Here is a 22,766-nt window from a genome sequence, read left to right on the forward strand (position 1 = left end):
AGAAACTATAAAACTCTAGAGGAAAACATAGGCAGAACATTCTCTGACATAAATCACAGCAGGATCCTCTATGACCCACCTCCCAGAGTAGTGGAAATAAAAGCAAAAATAAACAAATGGGACCTAATTAAACTTAAAAGCTTTTGCACAATGAAGGAAACTATAAGCAAAGTGTGAAAAGACAGCCTTCAGAATGGGAGAAAATAATAGCAAACAAAGCAACTGACAAAGAATTAATCTCAAAAATATACAAGCAGCTCCTGCAGCTCAATTCCAGAAAAATAAACGACCCAATCAAAAAATGGGCCAAGGACCTAAACAGACATTTCTCCAAAGAAGACATACAGATGGCTAACAAACACATGAAAAGATGCTCAACATCACTCATTATCAGAGAAATGCAAATCAAAACCACAATGAGGTACCATCTCATGCCAGTCAGAATGGCTGCTATCAAAAAGTCTACAAACAATAAATGCTGGAGAGGGTGTGGAGAAAAGGGAACCCTCTTACACTGTTGGTGGGAATGCAAACTAGTACAGCCACTATGGAGAACAGTGTGGAGATTCCTTAAAAAACTGGAAATAGAACTGCCATACAACCCAGCAATCCCACTGCTGGGCATACACACCAAGGAAACCAGAATTGAAAGAGACACATGTACATTATCGCAGCACTGTTTACAATAGCCAGGACATGGACGCAACCTAGTTGTCCATTGGCAGATGAATGGATAAGAAAGCTGTGGTACATATACACAATGGAATATTACTCAGCTATTAAAAAGAATGCATTTGAATCAGTTCTAATGAGGTGGATGAAACTGGAGCCTATTATACAGAGTGAAATAAGTCAGAAAGAAAAACACTAATACAGTATATTAACGTATATAGACGGAATTTAAAAATATGGTAACAATGACCCTATATGTGAGACAGTAAAAGAGACACAATATGTAAAGAACAGTCTTTTGGATGCCGTGGGAGAAGGCGAGGGTGGGATGATCTGAGAGAATAGCACTGAAACATGTATATGATCATACGTGAAATAGGTCACCAGTCCAGTTTGATGCATGAGACAGGGCGCTCAGGGCTGGTGCACTGGGATGACCCTGAGGGATGGGATGGGGAGGGAGGTGGGGGGGGGGTTCAGGATGGGGAACACATGTACACCCGTGGCTGATTCATGTCAATATATGGCAAAAACCACTACAATAATTAGCCTCCAATTAAAATAAATAAATTAATTTAAAACAAAAATACATAAATAAAGGGAAGGCAAAGGAGGAGAGTCCAGCAAAGGAGAGGCTGATGAGGTAGAAGCAAAACTAGTTCATCACAGTATCATGAAAGGCAAAAGATGATTACTGGATCAAATGTCAAAATGAGGCATGTCCAGAAAAATTTTGTTGAAATTGGGAGTAGAGATAACTTGTCAAGCACTAGTTTCAGGAGGGTGGCTGGAAAGAAAACCAGACTGGAATGAATCAATGAATCACTAGGAAGTGAGGCAATATAGATTACATGTGTAGAATACTTTTTTGAAAAGACTGTCTGTAAATGAAAGCAGAGAATTTTGGGGTCTCACTGAAAGAGTGTAGGGGAGAGGGGAAGGAAATAATGGAAGGAAAATTCATAAGAAAGTTGAGGGTAGAGGGACTATTTAGCCTCTATTTCATCTTATAGAGTGAACATTTATTTGGGTTTTGAACAGCAGAAACAGTATTAACCAGAACCAGGACAATCCACTTCTTAATCTCTTAAAACTTGACTGAGTGTCCCTCCTATGTACTCACACTGTACCCTGTACCTATCACTTCCTGACATTAGTGTGAAAATATCTGTCACAGAATGAGGAGGAAAACCAACCAACCAACTCTGGGAAAAGAATATACAACATTATGAGTGGCTCCCTGTAGGTGGCAGGATAACACAGCTTTATTTACACTTTTCAGAGCCTCCAAATTGTCTATAATTATGCATCCATTTGTAATGAGAATTTTTCTTGTGTACAATTTTTCTTTTTTTCTTGTGTACAATTTTTCTTAAGGGAGAAAACAGTGGCCCCTGAGCCGAAGGGCTGCATCAAGTTAAGAAAAATATTATCTAAACAAATACCTTGGATTGGCTGCTATCTGCTCTTGGAACTTCTTTCCTATACTTCTTGTTGTTTAATCCTGGCACACAGCAAGCACTCGGTATTAATTTGGTTTATTATTGGTAGGTTAAGAAATGCTGCACACATGTATGAGAGTGTGGATTAATCAAAGTCAGCCTACCCATGGGGATGTAAGCTCCATGAAGCTGTGAGCATATTTCCTATTTGATTGTTTTGTTCACTGCTGTACACTTAGCTCCTATAGGAAATAATAAATATTGGTTAATTAAATGAAAAACAGGAAGACAAAACAGAAGTCAGCCTAAAATTTCCACTGAAATCATGGAAAAGTACTATGGCAGTTTTTAAGCAATGCTTTAGAGAATATTAAACTGTGATGTCCTACAAAGCAAAATACTTGATTACATTTGCCTTTTGCCTCTCTATAGTCTCTGAAAGTAAACTCAGGTGAGAAATGCCCAGATCATCCATTGTGTCAGGAAACAGCAAGCTGAATCCTGAAACCCAGCCTGCTATTCACCATTTGATTAGAGGCAGAGACATAACATTACCTAATTTGTAAAAGGGAATACCACCTAATTACCAGGCTTTTTCATCCAGTTTAGTTTTGGATTATTTGCATTAATACCCACCAAACAAATATTCTGAGAACTCATTTATCACCCATAATAACAGATAATACTGACCCCCTATTATCTGTTATCTCTAATCCTTATAACAACTTGGAGAAGAGGATCATTCCTGGTTTACTGAGGTCAAGAGTAGCAATATACCCAATAAGTAGAACCCAGATTCAAACCAGATTTGCCCCAAAACCCTACAGTGCACAAAATGTCAATATACACACTCCACTCCCCTACACTCCTCCTCCTATAGACAGCGATACTCCTATTATTAGCCACATTAAACATGACCATGAGGACTGTTGACCTATATTTTATTGGACATTGATAGTAAGATGTAATAATAAAGCAACTGAGGTGTAGCCTTTGCTCACTCAAGACAAAACTTGAAATTATCTGCAGAAATATTTCGACAGGGTCTCTCCCTCAAACTCTGAAAACCCTATACCTCAGATATGCTTTCATGCTTGCTCTTGGTGCTTTTCTACAGAAAAATATCTATTTCTGCTTCACTGACTATGTTAAAGCCTTTGACTGTGTGGATCACAGCAAACTGAAAAATTCTTAAAAACATGGGAATACCAGATCACTTTACCTACCTCCTGAGAAACCTGTATGCAGGTTAAGAAGCAACAGTTAGAACCAGACATGGAACAATGGACTGGTTCCAAATTGGGAAAGGAGTACATCAAGACTGTATATTGTCACTTTGTTTATTTAACTTATATGCAGAGTACATCATGCAAAATGCGGCACTGGATAAAGCACAAGCTGGAATCAAGATTACCAGGAGAAATATCAATAACCTCAGATATGCAGATGACACCACCCTTATGGCAGAAAGTGAAGAGGAACTGAAGAGCCTCTTGATGAAGGTGAAAGAGGAGAGTGAAAAAGCTGGCTTAAAACTCAACATTCAAAAAATGAAAATCATGGCATCCGGTCCCATCACTTCATGGCAAATAGATGGGGAAACAATGGAAACAGTAACAGACTTACATTTTGGGGGGCTCCAAAATCACTGCAAATGGTGACTGCAGCCAAGAAATTAAAAGACACTTGCTCCTTAGAAGAAAAGCTATGACCAACCTAGACAGCATATTAAAAAAGCAGAGACATTACTCTGCCGACAAAGGTCCGTCTAGTCAAAGCTATGGTTTTTCCAGTAGTCATGTATGGATATGAGAGTTGGACCATAAAAAAAGCTGAGCGCCAAAGAATTGATGCTTTTGAACTGTGGTGTTGGAGAAGACTCTTGAGAGTCCCTTGGACTGCAAGGAGATCAAACCAGTCAATCCTAAAGGAAATCAATCCTGAATATTTAAATTGGAAGGACTGATGTTGAAGCTGAAGCTCCAATACTTTGATCACCTGATGTGAAGGGCTGACTCATTAGAATAAAGATTCTGATGCTGGGAAAGACTGAAGGCACGAGAAGGGGATGACAAGGGATGGGACAGTTGGGTGGCATCACTGACTTGATGGACATGAGTTTGAGCAAGCTCTGAGAATTGGTGATGGAGAGGGAAGCCTGGCGTGCTGCAGTCCATGGGGTTGCAAAGAAGTTGAACACGACTGAGCAACTGAACTGATACTCAAGATAAGGACAGGGATACCAAGGAGGAGGAATCTGATACCTCCAACACTGACGTTGGAGGTGAGAATAATGTCTGAGAAGGCATCCCCTAAACATCCTCTACCTTAACAGTCCTGGGAAGCTACAGATCCAGGAGTTATCCTTCTGGTCATTACTCCTAATTACTCAGGAAAAGATAAACTGGCATCAAAAGAATTTAGGCAACAAAATAAGGCCTGCCAAAGTTGTAAATCAGTTTTGCCAGTAGAGAGGAAATGGCAGCATGCCAAGGAGCCCTCCCTTCCTAGCATTCCTAGAGGGAAAAAAAGAACAAAACAGCACTGCCTGAATAAAAGTTATGCTTATTAAGGAGGAAAAGAAAAGACTCAGTCTCCCATTCCCTTCCTTACTTGTGTACAAAAGATCAATTGTAACAATGACTGATTATCCCCTATCTCATCACATTCAGTTTCAAAGATGGAAGTACTTTTTCATCTGGCCTACCTTTAACAGAAAATTAAGACAGCCTTTAAACTAATACTCTCTATTGAATTGTTAACAACTTAAAACACCCAAAAGCCTGCCACTATCTAATAGATGAACTTCACCCAGAAGAACCACAGGCAGCATTCAGTGAGTTCAGGAAAACACATCCATCAGAAGTCAAAGCTAATTAAAAAATATCTTAAAAATAAAATCTGTAGTTCTCAACCCTAGCTGCACAATTTCTACTGACACTTATTTAGTAAAACTAAAGATGTCTGCCTATACAAATAATCTGACTCAACCGATATAATGTAGGAACTTTGTTTTTCAAGCTGTGTACGCAATCTGACCACATAGCCAGATTTGAGAGCCCTTTATTAATTTTGTTATATATTATTAATTATGGTTTGCCTTACACACCAAGGAAACCAGATCTGAAAGAGACACGTGCACCCCAATGTTCATCGCAGCACTGTTTATAATAGCCAGGACATGGAAGCAACCCAGATGCCCATCAGCAGACGAATGGATGAGGAAGCTGTGGTACATATACACCATGGAATATTACTCAGCCATTAAAAAGAATTCATTTGAATCAGTTCTAATGAGATGGATGAAACTGGAGCCCATTATACAGAGCGAAGTAAGCCAGAAAGATAAAGACCATTACAGTATACTAACACATATATATGGACTTTAGAAAGATGGTAAGGAGAACCCTATATGCAAAACAGAAAAAGAGACTCAGATGTATAGAACAGACTTGTGGACTCTGGGAGAAGGCGAGGGTGGGATGTTTCAAGAGAACAGCATCGAAACATGTATATTATCTTGGGTGAAACAGATAACCAGCCCAGGTTGGGTACATGAGACAAGTGCTCGGGCCTGGTGCACTGGGAAGACCCAGAGGGATCGGGTGGAAAGGGAGGTGGGAGGGGGGACTGGGATGGGGAATACATGTAAATCCATGGCTAATTCATTTCAATGTATAACAAAAACTACTGTAATGATGTAAAGTAATTAGCCTCCAACTAATAAAAATAAATGGAAAAAAAAATAATTATGGTTTGCCAATCTGTAATTCACTTAGGAATTTGCTTTTAAAATAATGAGGGAGTGGGATACAAATAAGTACAGTCATGTGTTGACAACTGTTGAAGCTGGGTAACAGGTACATGTGGATTTAATACTATTTTCAAACTTTTGTATATGTTTGAAAATCTCATAAATTAGAAATATTTTAAATTAAGACTTTATCCTGATAGATCCTCCCATTCCATCCTCCACACTGCTCCCAGAGCAATCTTCTTAAAACTCAAAATCTACCTACATCATTAAGTGTAAACTCCTTACCAGACCAGTAGCCAAGACCTCTAGGACCCAGTTCCTGCTTACCTCTCTTAGCAGGGCCATGACATCATATATTCCTCTTGGCTCCCCACATGCTTTAACCATGTCAAGTTTTTACAGTCTGGCCACTATTCAAGACTTGATACCTTGACTCAAATTGTTCTCTCTGCTAAAATGGCTGCTCCCTGCATATACTCCTAGAGCTTAGCTTAAATGTCACCTCCTTTGTCAAGCCTTTTCAGATATCCCCTTCCCCAGAATAAAACTAATTACTCACCTTTGTGTCCCCATTGTATCCTGCACATACCCTCAATCAACACACCTCTATTTACATGCCAGTTTCCCCACTAGAGTTGGGCTTCCCTGGTGGCTGTGTTCAATCCCTAGGTCAGAAGATCTCCTGGATAAAGAAATGGCAACCCACTCCAGTATTCATGCCTGGGAAATCCCATAGATAGAGAATCCCTACTGTCCATGGAGTCACAAAAGAGTCGGACACGACTTAACTAATCAACAGCAAATTATGGAACAGACTTCCCCACTAGAGTGAGTTTTCCATCAGTGGGACTTTGTGTATTCATTTTTGCATTCCTGTTGCCAGCATAGGACCTGTCACTTAGTAGATTAATAAATGAATGAATGACTACTCAGTAAATGCTAAATGAAGCTAAAAAATTCAAATCACTTTAAACTCTTTTTGTGACATTTGCAACTAAGAAAACCAATTTATACTACTCAATCAACCTGCATCTTTCATCCAGCAAATAGTTACGAATATACTATATGCAGGGCATTGTGACAGGTGCTATGAGATGGCCAACTATAAATCAGAGAAAAAAAGATCTGAAGCAATGGTAATATAAAAGCAACAGAAATCTGTACACAGAACACACAGTTAAATTACAGCTTCCCAGTGGTCAAAGCAAAACTGGAAACATAATCAATTACAAGATCAACATAACACCAACCATAACTCTCCTGATTTTTAAAAAATTTGGATTTTTAGAGATTAAAGTTGCATAAAGTGGAGTATACCTTTTAGCAAAAGTGAAACAACTATCCCAACTTTCACCTTTTGGAATACTGCTTTGGTCTAGAAAAAAACTATATATACTAGGAAATATAAGCACAAACAGCAGTAATTTGGACATCCTCTTAATGACATGTTGGAGAAACTTTTAGATTTCTTCATGCCCTATACTGAGGGATCATCACAAAAATTTTATGAAAAAATTTCACGTATATGGGTATTTTTCTGAGAAGATAGTTGACAGCTTTCATTGGCTTCCTAAAGAGATGTGACCTGAAAAACTTAGGAACTAACACCCTCCAGAAATATCTCCAAGACACTGTCTGCTTAGCCACTACAATATTTTCACTTTCATTTATGAAACACAGGCATATGGTTATTTCCCCTAAAGCCACATGACAGGCCACTGTCAAATACAATAAACACAGTACAGGAAATCAAAGAAACAGAATTCCAACTCTTCTGCATTATTCAGCTCCAATTCTCTCATGTCTGTAGGTTTATTATAAAGAAATATGCAGCATCTCTAAAATTAAATCTCCTCTATGTATGGGGGAATTCTGTATTCCTGGATAAAATCCTCTAGTTCTGTATCCTGAAGAAAAGTAGACAAGACACAGTACTTTTATCAAAAGGTTAGATTAAGCATTGTTGTTCAGTTGCTAAGTCCTGTCCAACTCTTTCTGACCCCATGAACTGCAGCACACCAGGCTTCCCCTGTCCTTCACCATCTCCTGGAGTTTGCTCAAACTCATGTCCATTGAGTCAGTGATGCTATCTAACCATCTCATCCTCTGCTGCCCCTTCTCCTTTTGCCTTCAATCTTTCCCAGCATCAGGGTCTTTTCCAATGAGTCGGCTCTTCACATCAGGTGGCCAAAGTATTGTAGCTTTGGCTTCAGCATCAGTCCTTCCAATGAAAATTCAGGGTTGATTTCTTTAGGACTGACTGACTGGTTTGATCTCCTTGCTGTCCAAAGGGCTCTCAAGAGTCTTCTCCAGCACCACAATTCAGAAGCATCACTTCTTCAGTGCTCAGCCTTCTTTATGGTCCAATTCTCACATTGTACGTGACTACTGGAAAAACCATAGCTTTGACTAGACAGATCTTTGTCAGCAAAGTGGTGTCTCTGCTTTTTAATACACTGTCTAGGTTTGTCATAGTTATTCTTCCAGGAGCAAGTGTTTTAATTTTGTGGCTGCAGTCAAGGTTCACAGTGATTTTGGAGCCCAAGAAAATAAAATCTGTCACTGTTTCCACTTTTCCCCCCATCTATTTGCCATGAAGTGATAAGACGAGATGCCATGATCTTCATTTTTTAAATGTTGAGTTTTAAGCCAGCTTTTTCACTCTTCTCTTTCACCTTTATCAAGAGGCTCTTATAGTTCCTCTTCATTCTGCCATGAGAGTATCAGCTGCATGTTTAAGGTTGATATTTCTCCCAGTAATCTTGATTCCAGCTTGTGATTCATCCAGCCTGGCATTTTGCATGATGTACTCTGCATAGAAGTTAAATAAGCAGGGTGACAATATACAGCCTTGATGTACTCCTTTCCCAATTCTGAACTAGTCTGTTGTTCCATGTCTGGTTCTAACTGTTGCTTCTTGACCTGAATACAGGTTTCTCAGGAGGCAGGTAAGGTGGTCTGGTATTTCCATCTCTTTTAAGAATTTTCCACAGTTTGTTGTGATCCACATAGTCAAAGGCTTTAGCATAGTCAATGAAACAGCTATTTTTCTGGGATTTCCTTGCTTTTGCTATGACCCAACGGATGACAATTTGACCTCTGGTTCCTCTGCCTTTTCTAAATCCAGCTTGTACATCTGGAAGTTCTCAGTTCACGTACTGCTGAAGCCTAGCTTGAAGGATTTTGAGCATTACTTTGCTAGCATGTGACATGAGTGTAATTGCTAGCATGTGAAATGAGTGTAATTGTACAGTAGTTTGAACATTCTTTGGCATTACCTTTCTTTGGGATTGGAATGAAAACTGACCTTTTCCAGTCCTGTAGCCACTGCTGAATTTTCCCAGTTTGGTGGCATATTGTGTGCAGCACTTTAACAGCATCATCTTTTATTTAGGATTTTAAATAGCTCAGCTGGAATTCCATCACCTCCACTAGCTTTGTTCATAGTAATGCTTCCTAAGGCCCACTTGACTTCACACTCCAGGATGTCTGGCTCTAAGTGAGTGATCACACCATTGTGGTTATCCAGGTCATTAAGACCTTTTTTGTATAGTTCTTCTGTGTATTCTTGCTACCTCTTCTTAGTCTCTTCAGTTTCTGTCAGGTCCTTACCGTTTCTGTCCTTTGCTGTACCCATCTTTGCATGAAATGTTCCCTTGATATCTCCAATTTTCTTGAAGAGATCTCTAGTCTTTCCCATTCTATTGTTTTCTTCTATTTCTTTGCATTGTTCATTTAAGAAGGCCTTCTTATCTCTCCTTGCTATTCTCTGAAACTCTGCATTCAGTTGGGTATATCTTTCCCTTTCTCCTTTGCTTTTCACTTCTTTCCTCAGCTATTTGTAAGGCCTCCTCAGACAACCACTTTGCCTTGTTGCATTTCTTTTTCTTGGGGATGGTTTTGGTGACCGCCTCCTATACAATGTTATGAACCTCAATCTACAGTTTTTCACACATTCTGTCTACCAGATCTAATCTGTTGAAATCTATTTGTCATAACCATAAGGGGTTTGATTTAGGTCATACCTGAATGGTATAGTGATTTACCCTACTTTCTTCAATTTAAGCCTGAATTTTGCTCCTTAAGCAATAAGGAGCTCATCATCTGAGCCATAGTTAGTTCCAGGTCTTGTTTTTGCTGACTACAGTGACATCTCAAGAGACTGATCCAGACCTGCCTATGAGTGTTTGACAGTCCCCTGGAGGCGTGGACTGGAAGTGTCCTTCCACAGGGACAGGGCCCCTGGCAGTAGCAGTCCTGGGAATCCTGGGTTGGCTTCAGTCTTTTTTGGAGGTCGGCAGTAGCTCTAACATTGAGCCTATAGACTTTGCAAGACTGTGTCATCTCAGGCCAAACAACTAACAGGGAGAGAGCACAGTCCCACCCATCAGCAGACAACTGGATTAAAGTTTTACTGAGTATGCTCCTGCCCACCAGAGCAAGATTAAGCATATTTCTTTTGCTTAATAAAAATAAAAGCTAGGTGTTAAGGCTTTAAAATATTCTGAAAAAAAGATGTTTATATAAGGGGGAGAGAACTTAGTAATGTATCTATCTGTTGCTGTATGCTGTGTGATCACTCACCTAGAGCCAGACATGCTGGAATTCGAGGTCAAGTGGGCCGTAAGACTAGAAAAGGTCAGTTTTCATTCCAATCACAAAGAACGGCAATGCCAAAGAATGCTCAAACTACCGCACAATTGCACTAGCAAAGTAATGCTCAAAATTCTCCAAGCCAGGATTCAACAGTACGTGAACCAAGAACTTCCAGATGTTCAAGCTGGATTTAGAAAAGGCAGAGGAACCAGAGGTCAAATTGCCAACATCCGTTAGATCATTGAAAAAGCAAGAGAATTCCAGAAAAACATCTACTTCTGCTTTATGGAGAAGGAAATGGCAAACCACTCTAGTATTCTTGCCTGGAAAATTCTATGGACTGAGGAGCCTGGTAGGCTACAGTCCATGGGGTCGCAGAGTCAGACACGACTGAGCGACTTTTTTTTTTCTTCTGCTTTATTGACTATGCCAAACCTTTGACTGTGTGGATCACAACAAACTGGAAAATTCTTAAAGAGACAGGAATACCAGACCACCTTACCTGCCTCCTGAGAAATCTGTATGCAGGTCAAGAAGCAACAGTTAGAACCAGACATTGAACAATGGACTGGTTCTAAATCAGGAAAGGAGTGCATCAAGGCTGTATATTGTCACCCTGTTTCTTTAACTTATATGCAGAGTGCATCATGCGAAATTCCAGGCTGAATGAAACAGAAGCTTGGAATCAAGACTGCCAGAAGAAATATCAATAACCTCAGATATGCAGATGACATCATCCTTATGGCAGAAAAGTGAAGAGGAACTGAAGAGCCTCTTGAAGAAGGTGAAAGAGGAGAGTGAAAAAGCTGGCTTAAAACTCAACATTCAAAAAATGAAGATCATGGCATCCAGTCCCATCACTTTATGGCAAATAGATGGGGAAACAATGGAAACAGTGACAGACTTTATTTTCTTGGGCTCTAAAATCACTGCAGATGGTGACTACAGTCATGAAATTAAAAGATGCTTACTCCCTGAAAAAAAAATACTATGACAAACCTAGACAGCATATTAAAAAGCAAAAACATTACTTTGCCGACAAAGGTCCGTCTAATCAAAGCTATGGTTTTTCCAGTAGTCATGTATGATGTGAGTTGGACCATAAAGAAAGCTGAGCACCAAAGAATTGATGCTTTTGAACTGTGGTGTTGGAGAAGGCTCTTGAGAGTCCCTTGAACTGCAAGGAGATCAAACCAGTCAATCTTAAAGGAAATCAGTCCTGAATATTCTTTGGAAAGACTGATGCTGAAGCCAAAGCTCCAACACTTTGGCTACTTGATGCAATGAGCCGACTCATTGGAAAAGACCCTGATGCCGGGAAACACTGAGGGCGGGAGAAGGGGGAGACAGAGGATGATAGTCGGGTGGCGTCAACAACTCAATGGACTTGAGTTTGAGCAAACTCCAGGAGATTGTGAAGGACAGGGAAGCCTGGCGTGCTGCAGTCCGGCATGCTGCAACCTTTTGCAGGGTCGCAAAGGGTTGGACATGACTGAGCGACTTGACAACAACAATACAATTATGATTTTTTTACTGGAAGAAAGTAAAAATGAAATAGAGGATAACACAGAATGGAAAGGCCTGGGAATCAGGCTGGGTTTAAATTCCATTTACTAGCTATATAATCTCAGACAAGTCACTAACTCTTTAAGTCAGTAACCTCTGTAAAATAAACAACACAGTCTATCTTATAGGATAGTGCTTGGCAAAGAGTACACTGTATTATTGTATCTTCTTTTTCTTTTAGCTCCAGATTAATCTAAGGACAGCGATCTTATGCTGGATATCACACACACAGAGGATCAAGAGCCAAAAAAAAGGTGTTTTTTCCTTAGCCTTTGTACATGTTATCTGTATATGAAGAACATAAATTATTTATTAATCTCCATATTGTTAGCCTTAAGTACAGGCATAAACTCAACTTTGATGACAAGATTAAGAAGTTCCAGGTCTCATTCTCAAGTTAGTTAGTTTTCCAAAGATTAAATGGTCTACTAATGTTGGAGCCATGCCACTTAAGAATCAGCAATTTTAAGTGTATCTCAACTATTTTGAGTTACTTCAAATGAATTTAGAGGGAACAAAGATTCTTTTATATGCTTAAAAGAACAAATTATTTATAGCAATTATCAGCATGGCAGCAAACTGCTTTCAGTACCATGAAAACAATTCCAACTTCCCAGGCTTGTCATGAGGATCAAACTAGTTCATTAACAAGAAAGCTTTAAAACAAAGCCTTTAGAAAAAAGATTATGTCCCAACACATAGACAAAACTGGTTGTTTGAGTAAAGTTAGCACCACTACATACAGCCGGGTGCATAGTCATTTCCAACGTTCTTTAAATAAACCATACAATGTGAACAAATCTGCTGCTTTAAAACACTTATAATCGAAAGGTGTTTGCTGAAAATGAACAAACAGTATACAAAGGCACTCAAGTTCCCTGCCACAAACTGATTTTGTGACATTAGGACAATCTGGGCCTCAAACACATGTAAAATGGAACTATAATATCCCTTAAAACACTATGACACAATGTTATATACATAGTGCTTATAACACTATGCCTTAAGTTCAAGACAAATGTTAAAAGTATTAAAGATGAGCAACCTGAATTATTCTCAAAACCTAAAGAGCAAAGAGTAACTAACTCAGTTTCCTACTTGGTCAAATTGTCAAATTAAAAAGTATTAAATAATGCAGGGAAATATTCCTCTAATCCTGGCAAAGAAACGATCTCCCAAGAAAGAGGTACAACCTAGAAACCATAAAGAAAAGAATTTGACTACATAAAAATTCTAAACCATAAACATATTTTCTGCAACAGGAAAAGGGTTAATACTTCTAACATACAAAGAACTCTCAGAACTCACTAAGACAAATAATCTGATTGAAAACCAAGCAAAAGGGAACTTGCAATTTGCAGAGATTATAACCATTTGCTTATCCTTATTGGTAACTACAATAAAGCTAATCAAAGCAAGGACATGCAATTTCTCACTTGAAAACTGGTAAAAATTTAAAAAATCAATAATATCTTGTTTTGGCAAATGTAGGTGGAGAAAAGGACACTCACAAACACTTCAGTGGAAATGGCAATTCAATACAGCCTTTCTGGAGGTCATTTTGGCAGTACCTATCAAAAAAATTAAATGAGTACCACCCTTTAACTCAGAATGAATCTATTTTCAAGGCTCAACAACAGGAAATGATGAAATTATAGCAGAATAATGTTGTGGGATAAAATGCAACCATGAAAAAGAAATGGAGTCCAGCCATATGTTCCAACATAAAAATATGCATAGAACGTAAACAGACAACCAGTATGTAAATGTTAAAAGGTATAAAATAATATATACATATATATATTGTAACAGATATAAAGGAGACTCATTTGTGGGGGGTACTAATTTTTAACTGAAATGTTTATTCTGTTTGAATCTTTTTTAAACAGCAAACAAATTAATTTTCTAATTTAAAACTGCTGAAATGGAAGGAAAAAGATGAGAGTAGAAAACCACTTTAATTTGAAAGTTTTACAAGCAGAAAGTTTAGTCACACTATAGATTTACAGCATGCATAAATATGCATGAAAACATGCAACCAAATCGAATTGATTCATGAAAAAGCTCCAAACTGACCTCATGTTGAAAAGTAACAACCATAGGAAAAGGGCAAAAGAAACAGAACTTTCTTTGGACTTCTGACTTCCTCATTTACTTTTCTACTCCCTTAAATTTCCCCCAATTTGGGGGTTAACTTTCTTATAGGAATGGGGCCACTATTTTGTACTTCTATGGAAGACACCTGCTGGTGTATTTAGAAACAGAGATAAATTCAGTTTTAAGGAAAGATATAGCACAGTGGAAACATATCAGACCAGATAACTTGGGTTCAATGGCTAACTCTACCAGTAAGCAGCCATATTACCTTGGGCAAGTCTTCTCCCCAAAATCTGTGACTATAAAATAAAGAGTTTGATATGGATAATATCAAATATTAGGGTCTTATCCAACTCTTCAGTTGGACATGAAAAAGACTACTATTTTAAAAGCCACTGGTAATTTGTTCTGCTAGAGGTAGATATCTGAGTTCACCCATGCAGACAGCATAGCTCTACTTTTAAAAAGCAAAAACCTAAAATGCTTTATGTAATAGGGGTGTATTCAAGTGACATCTGTACTTCTCCAGATTATATTTCCTTTTAAGGTTGCCCTCATGGAGATAGGTAACGAAATTTAAGAGGCAGGGAACTGGAACCCCAGATTAGGTCAACAGACTGCAAGGCACTCTAAGCTGAAGTAGTCAAACTAGCCTCTGCAAAATATAGCAGCAGTTATATAGGTATAAGGGGGGGCTTCTCTGATAGTTCAGACAATAAAGAATCTGCCTGCAATGTGAGAGACCCGAGTTTGATCCCTGGATTAGGAAGATCCCCTGGAGAAGGAAATGGCTACCCACTCCAGTATTCTTGCCTGGAGAATTTCATGGACAGAGGAGCCTGGTGGGCTACAGTCCATGGGGTTGCAAAGAGTTGGACAAGACTGAATGACTAACACACACATAGGTATAGGGAGAGAGGCATCTATAGCAAAGATCCTGGATATATCCAGGTTTAGTTCTTCTCTTAGACTAACACATCAAGGCTTACCCTGAGGTGTTGTAATATTGTAAAGCAACATGTATTATATGCTAAACATACCAGGCGAATAAAGCAGAATACATGGCAACAAGTATCAAAAGTCTTGTTACACTTTTGCATTCCAGTTTTAGAAATTTCTTGAGAAATAAACATGTATGTCACAGAGAGTTCTTTTTAGGATGCTCCTATGCTTCCTTCCTTCCTTCAATACTTATTTACCAAATGCCTACTGTGTGCCAGAAAGCACTGATATTGTGAAAAACTAGGACTTAAAGGTTTGAACATAGGGAATTGGTTATAAAATTAGAAATCGTGCATACAAAAGCATATAATGTAGCCATTAAACACATTACAGAAGAGACTTCCCTGGTGGTCCAGCAGCTAAGACTCCACACTCCTAATGCAGGGGGCCCAGGTTCCATCCCTTGTTAGGGCACTAGATCCCACATAGCACAGCTAAGACCCAGTATAGTCACATAAATAAATAAGTATTTTTAAAAATTATAGTAGTATAAAATGACAGGGAAAAGAGATAAATTTATTGGGTGGAAATCAAAATTTAAAATACCATGTCTATGCTTGTTTGGAGAAACTGCCAAAAATTTTTGGGAACTGAGGAAATTGGAATATGGACTGAATATTAGATAACATTAACAAAAAGAACAAATTCCCTAGGTGTGATAACAGTTATGTGGTCTGTAGGTACTTATTCTTAAGACATGCATGCTGAAGGACTTGAGGAAAAGGTGTCATTCTTACTTTATGTGCTTCAGAAAAATTAAAACATGTTTAAGTACATATGAATCAAATATGGCAAATTCTTAACTACTGTTGGATATAGCTGGTGATACACAAATACTCATTGTGCTCTTCTTTCAGCATTTTTATGCTTGAAACCCATAATGAAAAGTTGGAAGGAAGGTAATAATTTCTTAAAAGACTGGTTTTGAAAAAAAAATATGGGCATGTTACACAGGCATAAAGAAAAGCCTCGGAAAAATGAACTGTGTACAACATGTTAATAGTATTTCTCTCTGAATGGTAGGATTTGGGGAGATTTCTGTACTTATCCATACTTTCCAACAATAAGCCATGTATACTTCTATAATCATGAAGAACATTACTCAAAAATAACTAAAGTTTCATTCCCAAAGAATTCTTAGTAAATCATTTTGCAACTCTAAAGCAGTATGCTAATTATTATACAAGCAATAACAGATTGTTGGGTGGACACCATGTAGTTTCCACTTACATCAGTAATTTATACCACTCTCACAGTATTAAAAACATCAAGCAATTCATGGTAATAACTGCAAGGAGAAGCAGAATGCTGGGTTAAATAAAGTATTATTACCACCCACCCCCAAAGACTTGAAGCAAAAATAAATGTTAAAAGTGATCAATTTGGGAGGGAGAGGGTAGGAAAAAGTTTTTGAACTTACTTTAGTTTAAAATATATATAAACAGCATCACTCAGTATATGAAGTGACGTGAAGTGTTAGTTGCTCAGTTGTGTCTGACTCTTTGTGACTCCATGAACTATATATATATAACCCACCAGGTTCCTCTACCCATGGAATTCTTTAGGCAAAAATAATAAGAGTGGGTAGTCATTCTTTTCTTGACCCGGGGATTGAACTCGGGTCTCTTGCATTGCAGGTGGATTCTTTACCATCTGAGCCACCAAGGAAGCCCTCACATAGTATATGTATGATCATGCAACTTGCCCAAATTATCTCCAAAATAGCTGTAGTAATTTGAACCACTTGTGGGCAGTATTTCAGACCAGATTCGTCCCTATGTTTTTGTCATGATTTGATATTACCAAATTATTTTTTTTGCCAATCTAATGGTTTAAAGAAGATACCATTTTACTTTGCATTTCTGACATTTCATTTGAATAGCCTTTCTTGTTACTAGACACTTTTAGCTCCTACTCTAGGAAAAGCCTGTAACTAAGCTATGGTTTTTCCAGTAGTCATATATGGAAGTTGAGAGTTAGATCATAAAGAAGGGGGAGTGGCAAAGAATTGATGCTTTCCAACTGTGGTGCTGAAGAAGACTCCTGAGAGTCAGCTGGACTTCAAGGAGATCAAACCAGTCAATCCTAAAGGAAATCAACCCTGAATATTCATTGGAAGGACTGATGCTGAAACTGAAGCTCCAATACTTTGGCCACCTGATGCAAAGAGCCAACTCATTGGAAAAGATCCTGATGCTGGGAAAGAGTGAAGGCAGGAGGAGGGGGCAGCAAAGAATGAGATGGTTAGATAGCATCACAGATTCAATGGACATGGATTTGAACAAACTCCAGGAAGATAATGAAGGATAGAGGTGTCTGATGTGCTGCAGGCCATGGGCTAAGTCAGACATGACTTAGTGAGCAAACAACAACAGTTTTCTACTGGATTTATTTTTAAAATGTTATTCTATTATTAAGATGGGAACAAACTAACCAAAATGTTAAGGTGACTGAGTATCACTGTGGGAATAGGAATCTTTACCCAAAATAGGAACACATTTTCCAGTTTTTCCTAAATTAATTTAGCAATAGAAAATGATAAAGAGGGTAAGAAAAAATTCTTCTAGATGAAAGTATTACTTTCAGGGTACTCTACTATAGGAGTATATAACATCCTGGAAGAGCTCATAAACAGGCTTCCCTGGTGGTCCAGTGGCTAAGACTCCAAGCTCCCAATGCAGGGGGCCCGGGTTCCATCCCTGGTCAGGGAAACTAGATCCCACATGCCACCAACTAAGACTTGGCACAACCAAATAAATAAATAAATTATAAAAGAGCACATAAAATCTAGCTCAAAAAAATAAATACATCTAAAGTACAAGTTATGAGAAAATGAAATAATGGTTGAGGGTATTGGTTCATTTGAAATACATTTAACTAATTTCATTTGTATAGCATTTTTGAGTTGATATACTTTTCATGTATCTTGTTTAACACTAACAAAATTCTGTGTGATATTTTCTGATGCCTTCCTATAAACTGTTATAGCACATTCTGTTCACTCATGTTATTATACTGATTCCTTTGAGTATGATTTATAAGTCTCCTTCCCCTATAGACCATGCTGCCCTCCATTCTCCAGTTACTCATCTCTGTATTCCTAGTACCTGGCACTACTGAGTATGTTCTCAAATATTTGTTGAGTGAATGTAAAGGATGTAAAGGGTGAGGAAACTAGCTCAGTGATGATGTAATTTGCCCCAAGTAACATAGGTATTAAGTATTTACATAAATTATAATGGCCTTACCTTTGTAGGGTACTCTATATAAAATATTTTAAAATACATCATCTCACTTTAGTGCTCTATGAGGCAGGCTTTATGAATACCATTTTATAGATAAGAGTGAAAATTTAGTGATAAACCCTAGGTCCACTCAAAACCTAATTTATATGAAGTAGTTTATATGAAGCTGTCTGTTTACATACTTGATAGATCACTAACTGTGTATAGGAGCCTCTTTCTTTAGGTAGCAAACATCTTGGGGGTGGTACAGGGAAGGGAAGAAGGAAGAAGGCAAAATGAAGAGAGTTAAAGCAATAGGACAGATGCTGGTGTAGGTTCATCTCAAGACCATAAACTGGTATCGTAGTATCAAACACATATGTCACTTCTGAAATCTAATCTTGGCCCAAAGGTTTTCTTGATATTAGCCTGTATTCATAGAATACAATTGTAGGCTTTCTCACCTATCAGCAGTTTCAAAGGCTGGGAAGGGATACAGAGGTAAAGGAGGGTTTTGAAAAACAATAGACATTCACAGATAAAGCAAAGAAAGAAATGATAACACAAAGGAAAACCCTAAAAACTTTAAACATGATTTCACATACAGTCCTAAACTGGACTGTAAGTTTCTCAAGGGCAGAGATTAACTCTCATTCATCTTATGTTCCCAGCTCCTTGTACTTTGAAACACTCAGTGAATGTTTGTTGAACTGAAGAGAGGTAAGATGTGAGAGAGAAAAAGAAGGTATAATATTAACAACAATAACAACAAAGAAATCAACAATGGTTTCTAGTTTATTGAGCACTTACTATGTGCCATATGCTGTATTCTATACAATATACGAAACGGTAAAAGTGCTACTCAACTATGTTAACAGTGGTTAACAGTGATGACCATCAGGAAGACTCATGAGTTACTAAGGTTACATCAGAACCTTGAACAAACTAAAACAGTAGGGGGCTGTGTAGCTGGAGGGTGGGAGATCAAGGCAATCAATGTATTGCACATCACCACAGAACTAGGTAAGACCCTCCAGAGGGTACAAATGTGACTCCAAAGGCTTGGCAATGTGAAAAACTACTCTGGTGGAAAATTCAGTTATCGCTGACCAGAGATTTAGCCTCCAAATGATCAAGGAACAAATACCATTCCTCCCTAACCACAGACCTGAAGGATCCAGATAGGCTTTGCTTACTGACCATGAGTTCACCACCATGACTGCCCATCTTTGAGCCGTTAGAGGAATTAAGTGAAATAGTATGTTAAATAAATTACCATATAACCACCTACAGAATACACCTACACCTTGCATTTTCACATTTAAAACCCACAAATAAGGTATTTTCCCCAGATGGAGCAACTGATAGGTTATTAAGTTAGCCTGTCCAAAGGGACAGAACTAGTTAAATTGTCAGAAAAACATTTAAAAACCGAGCATTTAATTTGTCTTTCTTATATAAACTATAAATTATCCCAGCCAACATATGAAAACAAAATGAGAGAGTTAAAACACCATTTTGCAACTCCCAACGAATTAACAAAGAATATAAGCTTTGGGCAGCAGTGGCTGTTAACATGAAATACAGAGGACAGAACATGCTGAACTATACTAAGTATGCAGTCAACAAATTTCAGTCTGTGGGAAATTCTACAGGTCAAATGGTCTGAGTTCTTCAATAGAAAGTATAAAGAAAAAGGAGAAAGAGAAGATATAGATACTTCTTGACAAGACAAACTTGAGTTTTAAAAAATGGACAAAGTAAATCACACTGTTCAGGGACACACACCTGTATGATTAAAACTATAAAAGAATGCAAAGACATGACTACTATGAAGTCAGAATAGCAGTTATTTTCCAGACCGAGGCAGGATGCTGTGATGGGGATGGGAACATGGAGGGGTTTCTATGGGTGAGAGGCAAAATTTTATTTCTTGGCTTGGGTGGTAGTAACAAAAGCACTTTAAGATAATTTACTAAACCATAAATTTGTTTTGAGGCAGTTTTCCATATTTGTTTTCTATTTTTCACAATAAAGGGAAAAGACTTTAATCACATTAAAGCTTCTTACATATGCTAAGATTCCATTTTGTATGAGTGCCTAGAATAGGTAAATCTAGAAACATAAAATAGCTTAGTGGTTGCTAAGGAAGGGGAGCCTGGTGGGCTACAGTCCATGGTGTTGCAAAGAGTCGGACATGACTTAGTGACTAAACAACAACATACTTTAAATGGATGAATTATATGGTATGTTAATTATACCTCAATAAAGCTATTAATAAAATTCTAAGACACCTCAATTAAGTCAAAACACACTTTTAAAACAAAACTGGTCTGGAGCCTGAGAGTCTGCATTTCTGACAAGTTCCCAGATGGTGATGTTGATCTGGGGACCACATTTTGAGAACCTCTGCAATGAAGGATTCCAAATCTGCTCAAGGCTGAAGGCAATACTAATCAGCACTAAAGAGTCAAGGGTTTTACTCAGGGACTGGGAAAGCAGTTCTGAAGAAAAAGTTAACACCTGTTGCCAAGCACTGTTCTATTCCACTTGTTCACTGACTATCAATACCACCATCTTTTTGGGAACTTGTCTGAAATGCAAAATATTGCCCCCCATCCCCAGACCTACAGAATCAAAAACTCCGGGGGTGGGGCCCAGCAATCCGTGTTTTAGCAAGCCCTCCAGGTGATTCTGAACCACTGTTCTATGAACTTTATATGCAGGAACTCAACTAAACTTCAGCTAGTAAGAAATGGAGTCAGAACATCAATCCAGGAGTCTGGGCTCCTAATCACTGTGCTGAAAGACCTTTCCACCTATTAGAACTCAATCAGCAGAATGCAGTAATAAAGAATTAGTAGCAGAAGTTGAAAAAAAAAGGCAAAGACCAGAAGATGGGAATTTCCTGGTGGTTCGGTGGTTATGACTCCATGCTTTCACTACCAAGGGCCCAGGTTCCCTGGCTAGGGAACTAAAATCCTGTAAGCCTCGTGGTATGGCCAGAAAAAAAAAAATGACCAGGAGAAATACACCTCTATAAAGACAAGAAAACAAGCAAACAATTGTAGCAAATAAGGTAATCATTAAAGCAATCTTCCAAATGTGTTCCAAAATATAAGCAGACACGAACTATAATATACCCAAGTATTTCCAGAGCAATAATCTCTGGTACCTAATTACAAGGACTTAAAATCTGTGATATGCTACAGATTGTACATAAATTCATGGCACTATGTTCACACTTACCAATCTTTAAAATCCAAATTATACTAAAAAGTCATTCCAGAATAATTTGCATCTCTACTCCTAGTCGCTTTTAGTCACTACTTGAAGATTAATGAAAAGGAGAACCTGCTTCCTTTCATCATCTAAGATGATACAATCAGAATCTTAGAGCTGAAAAACAATTTTCATATTCACCTAGTCCAGTTAGCAATCCAAACTAAATCAATCTACAATATCAATCTCCATTTAAAGAGACATTGATAAGAAGCTGAAAGAAATTCCAATTTTCTGTAAAATCACATTCTAGAACCAACCCATGTTACCACTGCCAACTTTTTGGGAGAACTAAAGTTGAAAATACTCAGGTTAACAGCCCAAAGAAAACCTACAGTTGTTTTTTACTCAGAGAGAACCACTCCTTCACTAACTAAAAGTGTTTCTATAACCAAGCTGGTCAACAAGTACATCAAGTTTTAGCAACTCAACCTCTATGACACATCAAATGAGAGGGCTTCCAAAGAATCTTCTGAGCTGAGTTATCCCGGACATTAACATAGAAACATCTGGCAACCAGTCATTGAGGAAAGGAGTCAGAGAACAATATAGCAAAAGGCCCAATTGCTTGTGACTATCAACTTTACGGATAGTGAGATCGTTGTAAAGTAGCCAAATATTGTTACAGCTACACATCAGATTTTAACAATTTAAACAAACTGCAAGAGAGGTTACATGTAATGTGAAGGGCAAATGTTTTCAAAGCAACCAATTTTAGCTTTTCAGAAATACTTTGAATCCATGGTTGAAAACACACAACAAAAAGAAGTAAAAGAAACAGAATTTCTATTGTAAACTTGTAACTCTGGAAACAATTCAAATGTCTAAATGCCTAGGGTGTGCAAAGCTCTGTCCACAAAATCTAGTTATCCTAGTTTCACAAACTCAGGATTAGAAGGTTTAAGGGATATTGTTCAAACTTCATAGCTACAGTAAACTCAGAACAAGGGTAAATATTTAATCACTATATACAATGTGCTCAAATTATTTTGTTGAACAAATGGATTTCACTGTAATTCCCCAAAAATCACTTCTTTAATACTTTGTCAATTTACAACTAAGGATCTGATTTTCTCCATTAATGAACAAAGAACCAAAAAGCCTGAACTCATGAACCACAGCACTGGT

At 38.0% G+C, this 22,766-nt stretch overlaps 1 protein-coding gene across 14 annotated transcripts in view; it reads right to left on the minus strand.

Moving 5' to 3' along the window:
• The window catches only part of HUWE1 (HECT, UBA and WWE domain containing E3 ubiquitin protein ligase 1), a 154,951-nt gene that overhangs the window by 123,613 nt on the left and 8,572 nt on the right, over window positions 1-22,766 (minus strand). The window contains exon 1 of one of the 14 annotated variants that reach the window (XM_070462821.1): window positions 13,545-13,568. The exons of the other annotated variants lie outside the window; for them this stretch is intronic. The gene's annotated coding sequence lies outside the window, so the exon portion shown is untranslated. Of the gene's footprint in view, window positions 1-13,544; window positions 13,569-22,766 lie in introns of those variants that run through there. 14 annotated transcript variants of the gene reach the window in all.

The sequence above is a fragment of the Odocoileus virginianus genome, unplaced genomic scaffold, assembly GCF_023699985.2.
Source record: "Odocoileus virginianus isolate 20LAN1187 ecotype Illinois unplaced genomic scaffold, Ovbor_1.2 Unplaced_Scaffold_14, whole genome shotgun sequence".
Taxonomy (NCBI): domain Eukaryota; kingdom Metazoa; phylum Chordata; class Mammalia; order Artiodactyla; family Cervidae; genus Odocoileus; species Odocoileus virginianus.